Source organism: Aythya ferina (genome assembly GCF_964211825.1).
Source record: "Aythya ferina genome assembly, chromosome: 20".
NCBI lineage: Eukaryota > Metazoa > Chordata > Aves > Anseriformes > Anatidae > Aythya > Aythya ferina.
In genome coordinates, this window is record NC_140318.1 from 10,568,341 (window position 1) to 10,584,538 (window position 16,198).

The window sequence follows — 16,198 nt, forward strand, 5'->3', positions numbered from 1 at the left end:
GGAGACCTCACATCCAGCCTCCATCGCAGTGCTGTACACTTGGCTGTCACTTGGATGATTCCCAGGCAGAGGAGAAAGCAAGTTCCTTCCTCACAGAGCTGCTTGTGCACCATGCCTTGGTGCCTTCATGTCAAAGAGGCAAGTCCTGCAGAGCTGGGGTAGAAAAGCCCTGTCTGGGGTACCTGAAATTTAAGGGCAGTGTTTATGGAGACTGTCAGCCCGGGGGAAATCAAGGAGAAGATGCTGGTGGTCTATGAAGCCCTTAGGCACCAAAAGGTCTCATGACAGGGGAAAATGTACAGCAGCAATGAAAGAGGATGCTGAGTTCCAGGGTCTTAGTTGGAAGATGCATACAGAAAAACATCAGTACAAAGGGTTAAAGGGTGACTCAGAAAAAGCCACATTGTATCTATTATTCCTGGTCTTTTTGTGGAAGAAAATTGCTCTCTTTGAAAGAAATCGGAAATTAAGACTGTCCATCCTCCCAAGCATAGAAAAACACAGACCCTCATTAGGTGGGCTGAAAAGCAATTCTCAGGCCTTTATCCGACAAGCTAAGAGCGTGACTCTGTCTATAGCATCTAGGGAGAAATGACGAATTACCTGGCATGGGTTCAGTGCCTGAGCTTGGCATTGGGTAAGCACACAAAGAAGCCTGAAGCCAATCAAACAACTTTGTACAAACCCTGCCGAAAGCAACCCTTTGAGGGATACAGTGAGGACATAACACCAATAAAATAATTCTGAACATCCCATGGAGGAACATGTGCTTGGAGCACGGTTTACAAGAACAGCTGGGCTCGTAGCATGGGAACACATGGCTGAGCCATGAGAGGCGCTGGCTGGAAGAAGGAAATAGGGGAAACGGTTTGGTACAGGCTGTTTCAGACACTGCTTTGAACAATAATATGGTTTAAATGTGTACAGATGCTGCGAGCACTTTGATGAGAAATAAATGCTTCTGGTAATAAAAAGTGCTGGAGTGGTGTGAACGAGAAAGGCTTGCTGGAGTAGTACTGTTGGAAAGGCTGCTTCATTGCCTTCCCACTGCAACTGCATTTCTCAAAATCAGTGTTCCCTGAGATAGTTTGATATTTTCACCTCAATGCTAGGCCTTTGCAGGGCCATGAGCAGTTCTGGAAAGCAGTCACCACTGCTGTCTGACTTACACGTAGGTTGCTGGCACAGCAGGGGCTGCTGCTGCCACTTCAGCTCCCATCAGCAACAGGCACCAGACATACTGGTGCTGTGCCCGAGCAGCTGGGGCTGTTCAGTGCCTGTGTGATCTCTGCCACCCGTCTGGGAGCCTCCTATGGTGCATCTCCTGCTCTACACCAGCTCCAGCAGGTGATGGGGGGCTGCTGAGGCCTGCCCCAGGCCACGTAGGGTGTTTGCAGCTCACCTTGGGGCAGTGCTCCCCACAGGATTACACCCACATCCTCAGATGAAGTGTCTGGAGGATGCAAGACTTGCAACTGCTTCTTTTTTTACCACGAACACTCCTGCAAATAGCTTATTTTCCATGGCCTATGGGAAAATCTGCCTCTTTCATACATTCAGTGGATTCTGCTCCTGTTGGACAAGTAATGTTAGTCCATCCCAGCTTTCTGCTTGTTGGAAAACTGTGATAATCCTCTACCAGCTGGTAAGAGATGTACTGTGGTGGTGCAGCTAGGATCATTAGCAAAGCTCAAGTGAGCACCTACCTTACTGTGCAGGCTGTGTGAACTGAAGCAAGGCTTATTTATTTCTGTGTCTCCTGCACTACAGGAAGGGTTCTTCTGAGGGCCTCTGATGGGAATGCTGCTGTGGAAATTAAAGAATACTAGAAGGAATAGTAATTGCTAAAAGAGACATAAACGTTAACCTGTCTGGTAAGTTCCTGCTGTGCAGACAGCCACTGCTGCCAGCAGGCTTGGTGATAAAGGAATTTTCTGCTGGTGGAGTCCGAAGGATCTGAAATATCTGGCCCCTAAGCCCTTCCATACAGTGCATTGGCCAAGTCCTTCTGAAAGGATTGTCCAGGGTGATTATGAAAAGACTATTAATGGAGGCATCAGTGCTGGATTTTCTTGTTCAGTGTGAGCTATGTTAATGAGAAACTGTCTCTGGATTTGTGTTTTGTTGTCTATGTGATGGACTGCCTGAATCTAAACTGCACTTACGGTTTGGCTTCAACTCCAAGAAGCACTTGATTATCAAAAAATATAAAGTTCTTCCCCAGTGTTTCTGCAGGAGATGTTTCTTCAGTTCAAAATCAGCACTAATAGATTATATTTGTGCCAAGCACAAATACAGGCTGGACAGAGAACGGATTGAAAGCAGCCCTAATGAGAAGGACCTGGGGGTGTTGGTTGATGAGAAGATCCACAAGAGCCAGCAATGTGTGCCTGCAGCCCAGAGAAACAACTGTATGCTGGGCTGTACTAAAAGTAGCATGACCAGCAGGGCGAGGTAGGTGATTTTCCTCCTCTGCTCTGCTCTTGTGAGACCCCGCCTGGAGCCCTGTGTTCACCTCTGGGGCCCCCAGCACAAGGACATGGAATTATTAGAGCGAGTCCAGAGGAGGCCATGAGGATGATCAAGGGGCTGGAGCACCTCTGCTATGGGGACAGGCTGAGGGAGTTGGGGTTGTTCGGCCTGGAGAAGGCTCTGGGTAGACCTTACAGCAGCCTGACAGTGCCTAAAGGGGACTGCAGAAAGCTGGGGAGGGAAGTGTAGTGATAGGACAAGGGGTAATGGCTTTAAACTAAAAGAGGGTAGGTTTAGATTAGGAGGAACTTATTTACTCTGTGGGAGGGGAGGCCCTGTCCCAGGCTGCCCACGGGAGCTGTGGGTGCCCCATCCCTGGTAGTGCCCAAGGCCAGGCTGGATGGGTCTGGGAACAGCCTGGGCTGGTGAGAGGAGTCCCTGCCCATGGCAGGGGTTGTAACTTTAGGCTTTAAGGCCTCTTCCAACCCAAACCGTTCCAGGATTCTCATGATAAAGTGATTCTATGTGTGAGCACAAATGCTCAGCTCTACTTCTCTTCTAGCATAGATCCTTTGTCTCCTTCATGCAGCAAGATGTAGAAACCTTCCTGCTGTCAGGCAGGATTTAACACATACTTAGGAGCACTCTTGGTGAAACTGGTTGCTTGGGCTCTGACACTCAGCCCACCTTGTCAAGCTATTGTTAGCTATTAAATTAGGGTAAAGATAATTTAGTGGGAGATGGTAACATGGTGGCAACTGTGATGCTTGAGGAATTCAGCAGGGTGGGGTTTGGAAACTTAACACAATTGCACAATTTGGGGCTAAAATGTTTATTTCTTACTCTCTCTATGCCAGCAACCCCCTTCTGGCTGAGATGTTTATCTAATACACTTGGCTCCTCCAGTTCTCATGACTGATTTTTGCCCTGGTCAACCCTGTCATACTGGCTACTATTTGCTCCGGGAGCATTATGCATCGCAGTTACCCATATTGACTGTTTTAAAAAACTTTATATTTTTAACTGCAACAAAATTAAATATTACCTGACTGTTTCGGCAATAGCAGTCTAAGGATAGATCCCCAATGCTTGTTGCAGATTCCAAGCACCGGAAAAAAAATCTTTCAGGTTATTTCTCCTATTAGATGGTTCCTGTCTGCATGCCTGTTTTTTTATGATCCAGACCGTCTGATATTGCTGTTGAGTTGTCCTAGTTTTACCTACGAGATGCAGAGTATGAAAAGCAAAACACGGCAGTTAGAATGCTTCTGCTTTTCATGGAAAATAAAAGCTTCCGCTGTGTTCTTTACTTTTACCCAGAGATCAGGGAAATTGCTACAAAGTGGAAATGTTTGTGTATGACAAATTAGACCTTATTGACATGGATCATGGATAATTTTAGCAATCTTCAAAAATATATTCTTTAAAAAAGTCATATAAAGGGAATCACAGGACAGTGACCTCCTGCTGCTATGTAAAGGCAAAAGCTCAGTAATGGGCAGCATCTCTTGCAATAAAGCAACAAAACAATGCTCATATGTTTGTTTTCCACAGCTGGAAAGATCCATCCTGAAGTAACAGCATGCTTTGGTAACATTATTTACAGGGCTATTTATCTACAGCAAAAGAAATTGTTACATCATGTTGATTTTTCTGGCAAACCAACAATAAGAGCCTACTGGAGCCCAGCTTTCAGCTCCAATCTTGTGATACTGTTGATGAGAGACCACCTCATCATGCAAACAAAGGCGTGAAAATGTTATGGACTCTGTAAATGGCATGTACAGACCTCAGTAATCATTCTATCAAAAGCTGGTAAGTTGTATATACAATCAATTATAAGAAACCCATCAATTTTCAGCAGCATATTTGATCTGATGCATGGAGAAGAAAAAACATATTTTGCTCTTATACTTGGAGCCATAGCTGGAAGAGTTTTTGTTGTTGTTGTTGTTTTGTTTTGTTTTAAATCATTCTGACAATGGGAAGATGAAGCTAGCTAAGTGAAAGCTGAAAAAGTTAAAGCAACATTACATGGGCACGGAGCTGCTCCTGGCCTTAAAATGAACCTTGATGTATGGGTTTGCTCTCCTTCACTTGTGCTGCATGTGAGGAGCCCAGATGCAACCTTAAGTTTAAATTTCCTTAAGTTGCTGGTTTTCTTTAATGGACGCTTGCAAAAGTTTTTTGTTCGTTTGTTTGTTTGTTTTGTTTTGTTTTGTTTTTGTTTTCTGGATTGAGTAAGAGTTCAAGCTCTGCAAAAATTGTCTGATGTTTGGAATAAACATCTTGCTGCAAGGGTGCCCATTCTGTTCCCCGTGCTGAGAGAACAAGAGTCATTTCTGGAATGCAGCTGCCCCTCTCAGGCTGCTGTAACTTCTCCCTGGAGTCCCCCTTGGAATACAAAGCTGGCCGAAATTTTACCCTTGACCCACTTCAGATTAGCAAAGAGAAAAATCTGACTTTTTCGGAGAACTTAATGTAGCTGTTAGTGCCGGTTAGGCCTAGAGAGATTAGCAAGCACCAGTCAAATGCTGCCTTTCCAAGAATTGTCAAGAACACTTTCGAAACTTAAAAAAAATATATATTTCTTAGTATCATATTAACCACTTCCAGCTCCCCAGAAGGACAGGGGTTTGTGCTCTAGCTGGCACCTTCTGCAAGCCATCTGCATTTAACAGGTCCCTCAGCTCCATCCCACTCCGTGGGCACCCCCTGCTCTCTCCATGGGCACCCCCAGCTCTGTCTAAGGGCACCCCAAACCCTGTCATGCCAAGGGCCTGCAGTGAGCCCAGGGCCACCGCTCTGGGCAGATGGTGCCCAACACACAAAGGGCCTGATGGCTCCCTGGTCCCGGGGGAGGTGGGGGGGTAGTTTGGCAGAGCCACCGCCTCTAACGAGCTCTGTCATTGTCTGGGAACAAAACCTCAGCTAATGGCAGCCATTAGCACCTGTCAGCACAACAGCCCATAATAGAGGAGGATGTTTTATAGACAGATGCCCTTAATTACAGATGAGTTGCTAAGCTACAGGCACTTAACCATTTCTGAGCCATGACAAATCCCCCAACGCTCCTGTTAGCTGCCGAAGAAAAATGACTTTAGTTTATTGAGTAAGTCTCGGTGCTCATCTACATGTTAATCGTAACAGAAGAAATAATAGCATTTTCCTGTCCTCGGGATAAGGGATGCAGTATATCACAGCCTTTCATGCAGTAATTGCTAGGATAGGTTAATAATGGAAGTGCATAAAAATACGGATTTACACTTCTGTTCTGATGTAACTACTTTAGCAGATGCAGATGTACAAGCTGTACTGCTTCACGGCTGCAAAGCGCAGTATTTCAGTGAGAAAATAAGCAAATATTGCCACTGTGTCACAAATCAGACCCATCAGTGTAAATCATACAAACTGGAACATGGTGAGACTTCCATGCTGGTCCCTGGCAGCATCTGTGTTCCATCCCCATTCATCTCTTCTTCAACAACTCTGCTTGCTGAGGCTCAGACTGGAAAGCACCGTACCACTGATAATTCAAATACTCATCACATCTCTGTAGGGAAAAAAAAAAATAAAACAAATGCAAAGACTAAATGTCAGTAAGGAGTGTTTTATGATAAAACCTCTTTTGTCTGGATCCAGCAAACTGTCTGCTTTCTTGCAAATGTAAGCCAGTAAGAAATAAGAACAAGGGGATGGGGAGCTGTGCAGCCCCTGGGTCCTGCAGGAAACTCTTGGCCCCGTGGCTGGATAACTCTCCCTGTAAAACTGCAGAGGTGAAGCTGAAGGCAACGGCAAAGTCTCCCACTTGCACTGGTGACCTTCACATTGCTGCTCTGCAAAACACAATGTAAAGCAGGAAACCAGCACAGATGGTCTAATTCAAAGCTACTCACTGTAATGTGCTGTGAGATTTACACTGTGTTAGGGGCAATCCCACACACCTCCAGCTGTCTGACAGTGGGGATCTCTCATACTGTTTCATTTCCAGGAGACTCTCTAGACTGTTACTGTAACAGCACCACATGGCAAGTTTGCAAAATTAAAGTAATTTCAAGAGGGTACTTAAAACTGTGTGATGTAAGAATCTCGTTGGAATGCAGTGGTGTTGCCCTGAGCACACTGGCTCAGGTCTGGTTCAGAGAGGGCAGCTGAGAACAGTTTAGTGACCAACGGGGTGGGATGTGACAACAGGAATTTGTTTGATACAAACTGCGCCATGTCCTTCTGGGGGGCTGGAAGTGGTTAATATGATACTGACCACCAGACAAGGCACCCTTTGTTGTGCATTGGTCAGGATTCATTCATTGTTATGTGTTGATTGCTGCCTGGGCAATGCTGATATTGTTGCAAGGTAGGAGAGAGCTGCAACAGAAAGGATGTGCAAGTAGCGCTTGGTGAGTTTAACTCAATACTCAAGGAAAAGAGTGGGTCCATGACTCACATGCTGCTGTGGCTGAAGTTATAATTCACTGGGCCTCAGTATGGGCCCTTGGGTAATGCTCTTATTACTCCATATCAACCAGATGTAGAACAATTGATTCCTAAACAAATATCTGCACTCTGGATTATTGAAGTTCCTGAAGATATCACCTGTCCTAGCTACTCACAGGCGAATAAGTAGGATTCAGGAAACTGATGTTCATCCAGAATGACCAGAGTCATGTAGAGGATGTCTTCTGGGTGCCCTCAGGAAACAGTCCCTGAAATCTCTTTCCTATCAACCCTTCTGGCAGTATACAGCTTCATTTCTGGTCTTATACTGAGCAAAACTCTCTCTGGGTCTCTTGGAAAGTCTGTCATTCATTATCTTTCAGGACATTAAAAAGAACCACCAGCACGTTTCCTTTTCTTCATATTTGGACCATTCTAATGAGCCTATTAAAAACAAAATAAGCAAAAAATTTCAGCACACCTGAATGACTGGTAGGAATGAAGAAGCTAAGGGAGCGTTTGTTTTGACTCTATTTGTTTAATTGGTTGCTCAGAGTTCAGTGGTTTGCAACTGAATCCATTGTTAATCCTGTCAATTAGAAGATAACATGTTGCAAGAAGCACCCCAGACTTTCCATGGCTTAATGTGTGCTGTTCACACCATTAAATCTGTGCTTGAGGGGGTCTGGCTTGTATTCATGTGGACAAGCAACATCTGGGGACAATTAAGTCATCTGAATATCTGCCCTTGAGTTTGGGGAAATGTCTTTCTGAGAGATACATTAGCTGCTTTGTCCAAAGTTTATGCAACATGCTGGAAGTGCCCAAAATCCAGTGCTTTTTCTTTGTCAATATCACATTGTGGTTTGGGTGACTGTTAGCAAGGAACCACTGCATCTGTCTTTCTCTTCTGCAATCCTTTGTAAATAAATAAATTTAGTTAAGTAATAAAGTCATTTAGAAATATGTTAATAAATAAAGTATTTTAGGGGATTTAATGAGCAAAGCATGGCAGCAAATGAAATGTGTCTTGCTCAAAGTCATCAGGCTTAAATTGTGGGGAAGAGACAAGGCACTTTTCATGAGAAAAGTCAAGTATCAGATATTGCTCTCTGGGATGTGCCCTTGCAGTCCTTCTGACTTGAGTAGGGTTACCCAGGGCAAGCTAAGAGCAAAGGTTGTTCTCTAAAGCAGAAAGAGCCTGGTGTTCTGTGATCTCTCTTTTTGTGGGTGCAGCCACCAGTGAATAGACAGGGTAATTTTAGCACAAATGACCAAGCTTACAATGAGCCAGCTACAAAATAAACACTCTTGGGACTAACCTGAAATCAATAACTCTTCACACATGTAAAGAAGCAGATGGTGTCTAAACCAATTACAAGGTACTTAGGGGTGTTTGCCTATTGTTCAAAGGACAAGGTGATGGGATTGCAGGGGTCTTAATATCTCTATTTGGATGACCTCTGAAATGCTGATCATTCTAACAGCTGAGATTCAATATGTTGCCTTGTGCAAGATGAGCTTAGGTCAGATGTGGCCTACACTTGCAGTTGAGCCCTTCCAGAAGGTCTTCCAGATGACTGCATGAGATAAAGGCTTCTCTGCAGAGACAGAGGAGGGTGGAGAGAGTGTCACATGCTTTACAGTCAGTGTGTGGACTTGGTATGTCAGGCTTTTCATTTTGCTTCCTCATGGCTTGTAAGGGCTCATAGGGTGCACTTAAATGTTGTGTAGCTGGAAGGTGATGGAGCTTTAGGGAATATATTATTGGGTTCCCATACCAGCTTCCACAGAGAAGCTTTTCTGCTGAGTTGCCTGTTAGAGTGGGTCTATTAACTGTGTTATGGGACAGAAATGTTTCCTTTCTGCAGCAGGTTATTATGGGATGACTTAGGAACTGCAGTAGCATGAATGCAAAATCTGAGTTAGAGGCAGAGGCTTTATACAGGTCCCAAATGTTACAGTGTGTGTGAGAGTGTGCACCATTTTCTTCCAAATTCTGTCTACAACCTTGCTCTGAGAAGGAGCTTTTGGACATCACAGCAGTATGTGCTGAGTGGCAAGCTGCTGACAGGTCCCAGAAAAGCAGGTGAAGGCAGCTCCAGACAAGTAAGCTAGGCTGTCGTCACACAACTGGGGATGAAGCTTGTCTGATTGCAACTGGGAATAGGGCTCTGTGCAGGCTCCCATCTCTCCGATGGCATGTTGCTGTTGGGGTGCTTTGCCTTCTTGGGCAGCCCTACCTGGCTCCCACAGCCTCATTGCAGTGCATTGGTTTCAGTGCTCAAAGAAACGTGGTCTGGGGGCAGATCTGCAGACCCTAAAACCTTTTGGCCCCTGAGCTGTATGTAATGAGGCAGAGGAGGGCAGTCACTTTCTAACTGCATACAGAGCAGTGTTGCTCTATTAGAATTACTTATTTGAGCAGTAATTAAAATAATTCCATTTTAATTACATGTGGTCCGGTCCTTTATTTTCATTCCAGACCTTTATTATTTTGTCCCTTATTTATGAAATAAGTCTTCAAAGGAAGAAAGGCAGACATTCTGAATCCAGTTTGCCCTTTAATGGGTCTAGAAAAGCCAATGGTTCTGTGCTCTTCCAGCCCTCCAGGCTCCCAGAGCTGGGGTCTGGCTGACATGGATGGCAGCTATATGCGTGCTTTGCTCATTAAATGCAGATGAGATGGAAGCTCCCCCTTTTCTTGTTGGATGGGCAGGATCCAGCTAGCTACGAGCCCCTTGTGCTGCTGAGACAGAGCCAGTAGCCTCCAGACACAGCAGTCATTGGCATGGCAAGCTCATTAAAATACAGCTGGATCTCAGACCTGTCACTTCGTGCTGATACCCTTTGTGAAGGAAATACTGTCTTGCACTTGTCTGCCCCCATTCAGAAGATGTCAGAGCTCTCCATGCTGACTGACATAGCAGTGGTGCCATCAGCAGGCCTTTGGTGGCCTGGAGCCAGGGACTGGAAGGCCTGCTGCCCTGCCTTGGCTGAGTCCTGGGCTTTTCTGCTTCGCAAGAACTACCTTTCTCCTATCCAGGTGACTAAACAGGAAACTAATCACAGAATCACAGACCAATTGAGGCTGGAAAACACCTCTGGTCCAAGGCCGGCTCCAGCAGGGCCACCCAGAGCAGGGTGCCCAGCACCATGTTCAGATGGCTGGGGAAGATCTCCAAGGAGGGGACTCCACAATCTCTCTGGGCCTCACCTGTGCTAGTGCCCTGTCACCTGCACAGCACAGAAGGGCTGCCTGGTGTTCAGACAGAACTTCTTGTGTTTGTGCACACTGCCCCTTGTCCTGTCACTGGGCACCACTGATGCTTCTCGTGTGGGAGCCATGTCATACAGTTCCTTGTGAAAGAAGATCTGGTAGCAAAAGACAGAGCCAGCCAGCTAGGAGCAGTGAAGGGCTGGCCAAGCCAAGGGGACCCGTGTGTCTAGGCCATGTTCTGACAAACTGTACAATCTCCAAGTTCAGGGGCCCTTCTGCTTTTCTTAGGACACTCTTGCATGCCCTCTGTAATGGGCAATCCTTCACTTCTGTATGTTGCTCCTGGCCTGAGAACATGCTCCATGGAGCAGAATCCTGAGCAGCCCTTGGATACTCTGCTACAGAGCTAAAATCCTTAGTATTTCCCCCTTCCCACCCAGTCAAAAGTGCCCAAGGCTCTCTTAGTACCAGGCAAGGCTGGGTGTCAGAGACACTGCCCCCGGCACGATTTAACCTTTGGCCTTGGGGCTAAAGGTTGGGTTGGCTGTGTTGTACCATCAGTCTGCTGAAGGGTGCCTGCATCCTTTGGGTGTGATGGGACTAACCCCTCTTCTCCACTCATCCCCCTTGGACATGGTGGGGAATACAGAGGTCACAAGCAAGAACTGAGGCCAACATGGGTGAGCAGTCTGCAAGCTGGCTGGGTAGGAAAGGAAGTCTTCATGGTTGTGGCATCATCTCTGCAACTCTGATCTCATCTTTACCATCCCAACTTCTGCTTTCTTGAAGGAGACTCCAGAACATCCCAGGAAATGTCAGGTGGTTCAGGCAGGAGGCTGGCTTGTGCTGTAAGCATCCAGCCTGTACATCTGTGTTCCATAACTGAGATACCAGAAGCAGGCACCTATCTGGATGGAGGAAGGTCCCCTGGAGCTCTTCCCCCATGGCCTGAAAGGACAGCAAATAGAGAATTCAGGGTTTGAGGGATGGACAGAAGACACCTCTAGGTTTTAAGGTTAAGCTTTTAGCAAGGAAAAATAACTACCAGAAGAGAAGAACTGTTATACCAGAGAGAAACAATGCACATGCAAATCTACATGTTCACATTCTTGGGACTATCAGCTAAGACAATCTTTTTTTCTGTCCTCTTTGAGCAGGTTTTGATATTAAATCTCTCACAGGTCAGTTTGTGCCAGCTCAGCACTATGCGTATCTCCACAGCCTGCATGGGGCAGAGCTCCTCAGAAGAGATGGGTTTATCATCCAAGTGTAGAAATCAGCCATGGGAAATGAGACTGGCAGCAGTCTTAATGAAAGGAGTTGTTCCAAAAGCCCAGAAAGGGTGGTTTGCAGCTCCAGCAGGGGTTGCTGATCACAAAATCACACAATGTTAAGGACTGGAAGGACCTTCCAGTTGATCCTTGGATCCAGTCAGGCTTGGGCTTAGAGACAGGGGAATAACAGACCAACATCAGTCCCAAAATCCCTGCAGGGAGAAGCACCTGAGCACATGAACTCAATGTTTATCCAGTCCTTCCCACACCATCCAGGGTCTGTTTTGACTGTAAGTATATGAACCTGCAAATATTGGTCTGCCAAAAAGACCTGTCTGCCTGATGCATACCCAACGCCCTGCTGCTTGTCCAAACAGGAACCAAATCCCATACCTATCCTCAGCATAAGCACAGCTCCTTTGCTGAAGCTCATTTGCCCAGTTAATGCAAGAAAAGTTAATGCAAGAAAACTTAATAATGAAGCCATTCAGTCAACACAGCTTTCAGTTCCTTGGGAAACGAAAATGTGATCCTTCTTTTTCTTCATTATTAAGGCACCACAAGAATTTATTATTCAATCCCTAAAGCAAGGGCAGGGCAGAGGTGATTAAAGCAGAATTTTCAGGCAGCAGCACCAGGCTCCCAGACAGATCGGTCACCTTAATAAATAAACTGACCGCAGACAGGAAAGTTGTTGTCTAAAGCTCAGTAGTGCCTTACAGTAGATGCGATATGGGGAGTGTATTTGCAATGCATATTTCATATCATCTGAACTAAACCCTGACAGCAAGTAAACATTACACAGAGGAATCTGATCCCCGTGGGACTGGGTTTTGGCAGCAGAGGCAAGACTAGGCTCCACGTGTGTGGCAAGCACTGAGTGTCATGGGGTTGAAATGGTGGTTGCTGGCATGGAGAGAGTGTTGGGGTGCCTGTTCCTGCTGGAGACTGTGAGGAACTTCTACTTCAGTGCAAGAGAGAGGGGACCATGACCCAGCTGTGCTTGAAGCACACACTCAACACCAGCATCATAGGATGTCTGTGATCTCCTCCCAGCACACTGCTGGCAACCCCATAGTGATAACCTGCTGGTATAAGTGAACAAGCACACCATGGGGTCGACCATCCCTGCTTGGCCCCTGTACCCCCTCTCTAGCAGATCCGAGAGCTTGTAGCAAACCAGGAGATAGCAAACTCCTAACTCTGTTTGAAACCTCTCCTGAAGACAGGGCTGCCTTTCCAAGGACGATGAGAACAGTGGTGGTGCCAGAAAGAGATTTTGGCAGGAGGTGGAAGGCAGGAGGGTGTACAGAGGCTTCTCCATTGCAGCCCCTCCTCATGTAGTAGCTGTCTGTCTTCCCTCTGTACTCTGGTTCGACTGCAGGCTTGGAAATACCTTAAATCTTTCTGGAAAGCATCGACACAACGTTTGCATGGCAAGAGTGCCCTCTAGTGCAGACCTGGAGCTCGCTCTCCATCGCCCTAACCTTGGTGCACATCCCCCAAGAAAAGCCCCCAGACTCGGTTCCCAAGCCTTCCAGTGAAGTTTTCCTCAATGTACACAGGCCGAGCTGGTGATGTCTTTGCCATGGGAATGGCAAGAAAGAAGATGAAAAGATAATCGCTGTTTTAAACGTTTTCCAATGCTTAAAAAATAGTTCAGATTAATTCATTTCAAATAACTGTAAAATTTTAATATTGTTATGGAAACTTCCTTTCTGACACTTCATTTCAAATTTTGCACACTTGACACCTGAGAGGAAAACCAGGTGAGAAATGTCTCCCCTGGGGTGTCATTGAGAACTAAGTGAAACTGAAATGTCCCACCTGCAGGATGTCACAGCAGAAAAACAGATGAAGGGTTTCTCCAGGTTTCTCCTGAAAGACAGACTCCTACCAAGGAGAGCCCAGCTTTTATTGGAAGGCTTCCCTGATGGGAGAGAACAAATACTAATGGGCATCATCAAGGGGCTCTGGGAGCTTACTGTTTTATTGTTTTTGTTTGTTTGTTTGTTTGTTTGTTTTCCATGATAATTCCAAGGTGCTTTGCAGTTGCAGCTTCCAGGCTTTTATAGGCTGGGCATTATTTCCTCCCTGAGCTAAATCTCGAGCATCCTGGAAAGCTGTTCTTAGAAAACATCTAGTTGAGGTGCTGCAATGCTGCTAGTTAATGGAAAGGGAAAGCTTTAAAAAGTATGACCAAGGCGGGCAGGCTGAAGGGAACTGCTTTGCCTCGAGAGGATCTGTCTGAAGCTATTTTCCTCTGAGCCTTGGAGGCTGACCTCAGAACGGTGCCAGTGAATGAGTTCAGGGGGAAAGAGGTAAAAGCATCTTTTTCCCACAGAATATGGATGATTTGTCTACACTGGTTTTTGACAATTCCTTCGAACTGAGATGGATTTCAGGGCAAACACAATGTCTCTCCTCTCCTCTCCTCTCCTCTCCTCTCCTCTCCTCTCCTCTCCTCTCCTCTCCTCTCCTCTCCTCTCCTCTCCTCTCCTCTCCTCTCCTCTCCTCTCCTCTCCTCTCCTCTCCTCTCCTCTCCTCTCCTCTCCTCTCCTCTCCTCTCCTCTCCTCTCCTCTCCTCTCCTCTCCTCTCCTCTCCTCTCCTCTCCTCTCCTCTCCTCTCCTCTCCTCTCCTCTCCTCTCCTCTCCTCTCCTCTCCTCTCCTCTCCTCTCCTCTCCTCTCCTCTCCTCTCCTCTCCTCTCCTCTCCTCTCCTCTCCTCTCCCCCCCTCCCCCTTCTGCTCTGCTCTTTATTTTGTGAGCTGTTTTTTCTCTCTGGCTACTTCCCATACCCCTCCACATCCAGTCAAGACAGGACAGATGCAGTAATCATAGCAGCAAAACCTGTGCTCTCACCCAGGTCGCCACCACCTCAGGTCCCAGCCTGGGATTAGAGATATTAGGGATGTGAAAGCCTGGGTGAGCCAATTTCTCTCTCTCCGCCTCATTTGCATAGTGGGCTAATAGCCCAATCTCATAGTCCAAAAGTGATTCTCTGCAGCAATGTTCCAAGGGCTTTAGCTAAATTTCCTTCAGAAATCCCTAAATGAAGCTGCCCTAAATTATACCATTTAGACTAATGTGACAGCGTCCGTGAAAATTGCATTTTCCCAATTGTTGGCTCCTCCTGAATTTGGGAGCATGTTAATTTTCTAGAGCAGCTAAATAGTTTCCTCTGGTGATTAAAAAATGAATAATAATAGCGGTGCCTGCCTTCCTGAGGCTCGTGTAGGACTTACCAGCAAGAAATTAAACACAGTAGGAAATTCCTTGAAAGAGTTAGAAAACAAATGATTGATACGATCTCTCCTCCCTCCCGGCTCTGTGATCTGCTTTTAGAATGATTATTAAACACAGCAAAATTCATTTGGTGCTGTAACACGAACAAGACAAATTACAGTCTCTGGAGCTCAGTTAATTGCTAAAGAACATACTGACCCTCTGCGGGTTCATCAGTTATGGTAACTAATGAAATGAAACGTAAGCCTTGCTACGTGGGCCTACAGCAAGACTACCCTTGAGCTGCATGAAGAGGGAGATTTACCTGAACCCTATATGCTCTGTGGTAAACAATGTGAAATGAAGCTTCTGCAATATATTTTGGGGCAAAACAAAAAGCTGTGGATGCCCAGGACCCACTGAGGATGGGTAGTTCAGCGATCAGATTTGCCCCAGCTGTCCTGAAGCACTGTGCTAAGATGCTGAGCTTACTGAAGTTTCATCTCAGCTAAGTTTAGATGGGGATCAGAATGTGACCTTCATATCACAGAATCACAGAATCACAGAATTTCTAGGTTGGAAGAGACCTCAAGGTCATCGAGTCCAACCTCCAACCTAACGCTAACAGCCCTCCACTAAACCATATCCCTAAGCTCTACATCTAAGCGTCTTTTGAAGACTTCCAGGGATGGTGACTCCACCACTTCCCTGGGCAGCCTGTTCCAATGCCTCACAACCCTTTCTGTAAAGAAGTTCTTCCTAACATCTAACCTAAAACTCCCCTGGCTCAACTCATATTCCACCAGGAAATGGTTGGTGACTTGCTACAGCACTTGGATGTATACAAGTCGATGGGGCTGGATGGGGCTCGAGGGTACTGAGAGAACTGGTGGAGGAGCTGGCTAAGCTGCTTTCCATCATTTATCAGCAGTCCTGGCTATTGGGGGAGGTCCCAGTCGACTGGTGGCTAGCAAACATGATGCCCATCTACATGGAGGGCCGGAGGGTAGACCCGGGGAACTATAGGTCTATTAGTTTGACCTCAGTGCCAGGGAAGCTCATGGAGCAGATTATCTTGAGTGTCATCATGCAGCACTTGCAGGGCAACCAGGTGATCAGGCCCAGTCAGCATGGTTTTATGAAAGGCAGGTCCTGCTTAACGAACCTGATCTCCTTCTATGATAAAGTGACATGCTGGGTGGATGAGGGAAAGGCTGTGGATGTGGTCTACCTTGACTTCAGTAAGGCCTTTGACACCGTTCCCCACAACATTCTCCTCAGGAAACTGGCTGCTCTTGGCTTGGACTGGTGTACGCTTTGTTGGGTTAAAAACTGGCTGGATAGCCGGGCCTAAAGAGTTGTGGTGAATGGAGTCAAATCTAGCTGAAGGCCGGTCACTGGTGGTGTTCTCCAGGGCTCAGTACTGGGGCCAGTCCTCTTTAATATCTTTATGGATGATCTGGATGAGGGGATCGAGTGCACCCTCAGTAAGTTCGCAGATGGCACCAAGTTAGGTGCTTGTGTTGATCCGCTCGAGGGTAGGAAGGTTCTGCAGGAGGATTTGGAAAGGCTGG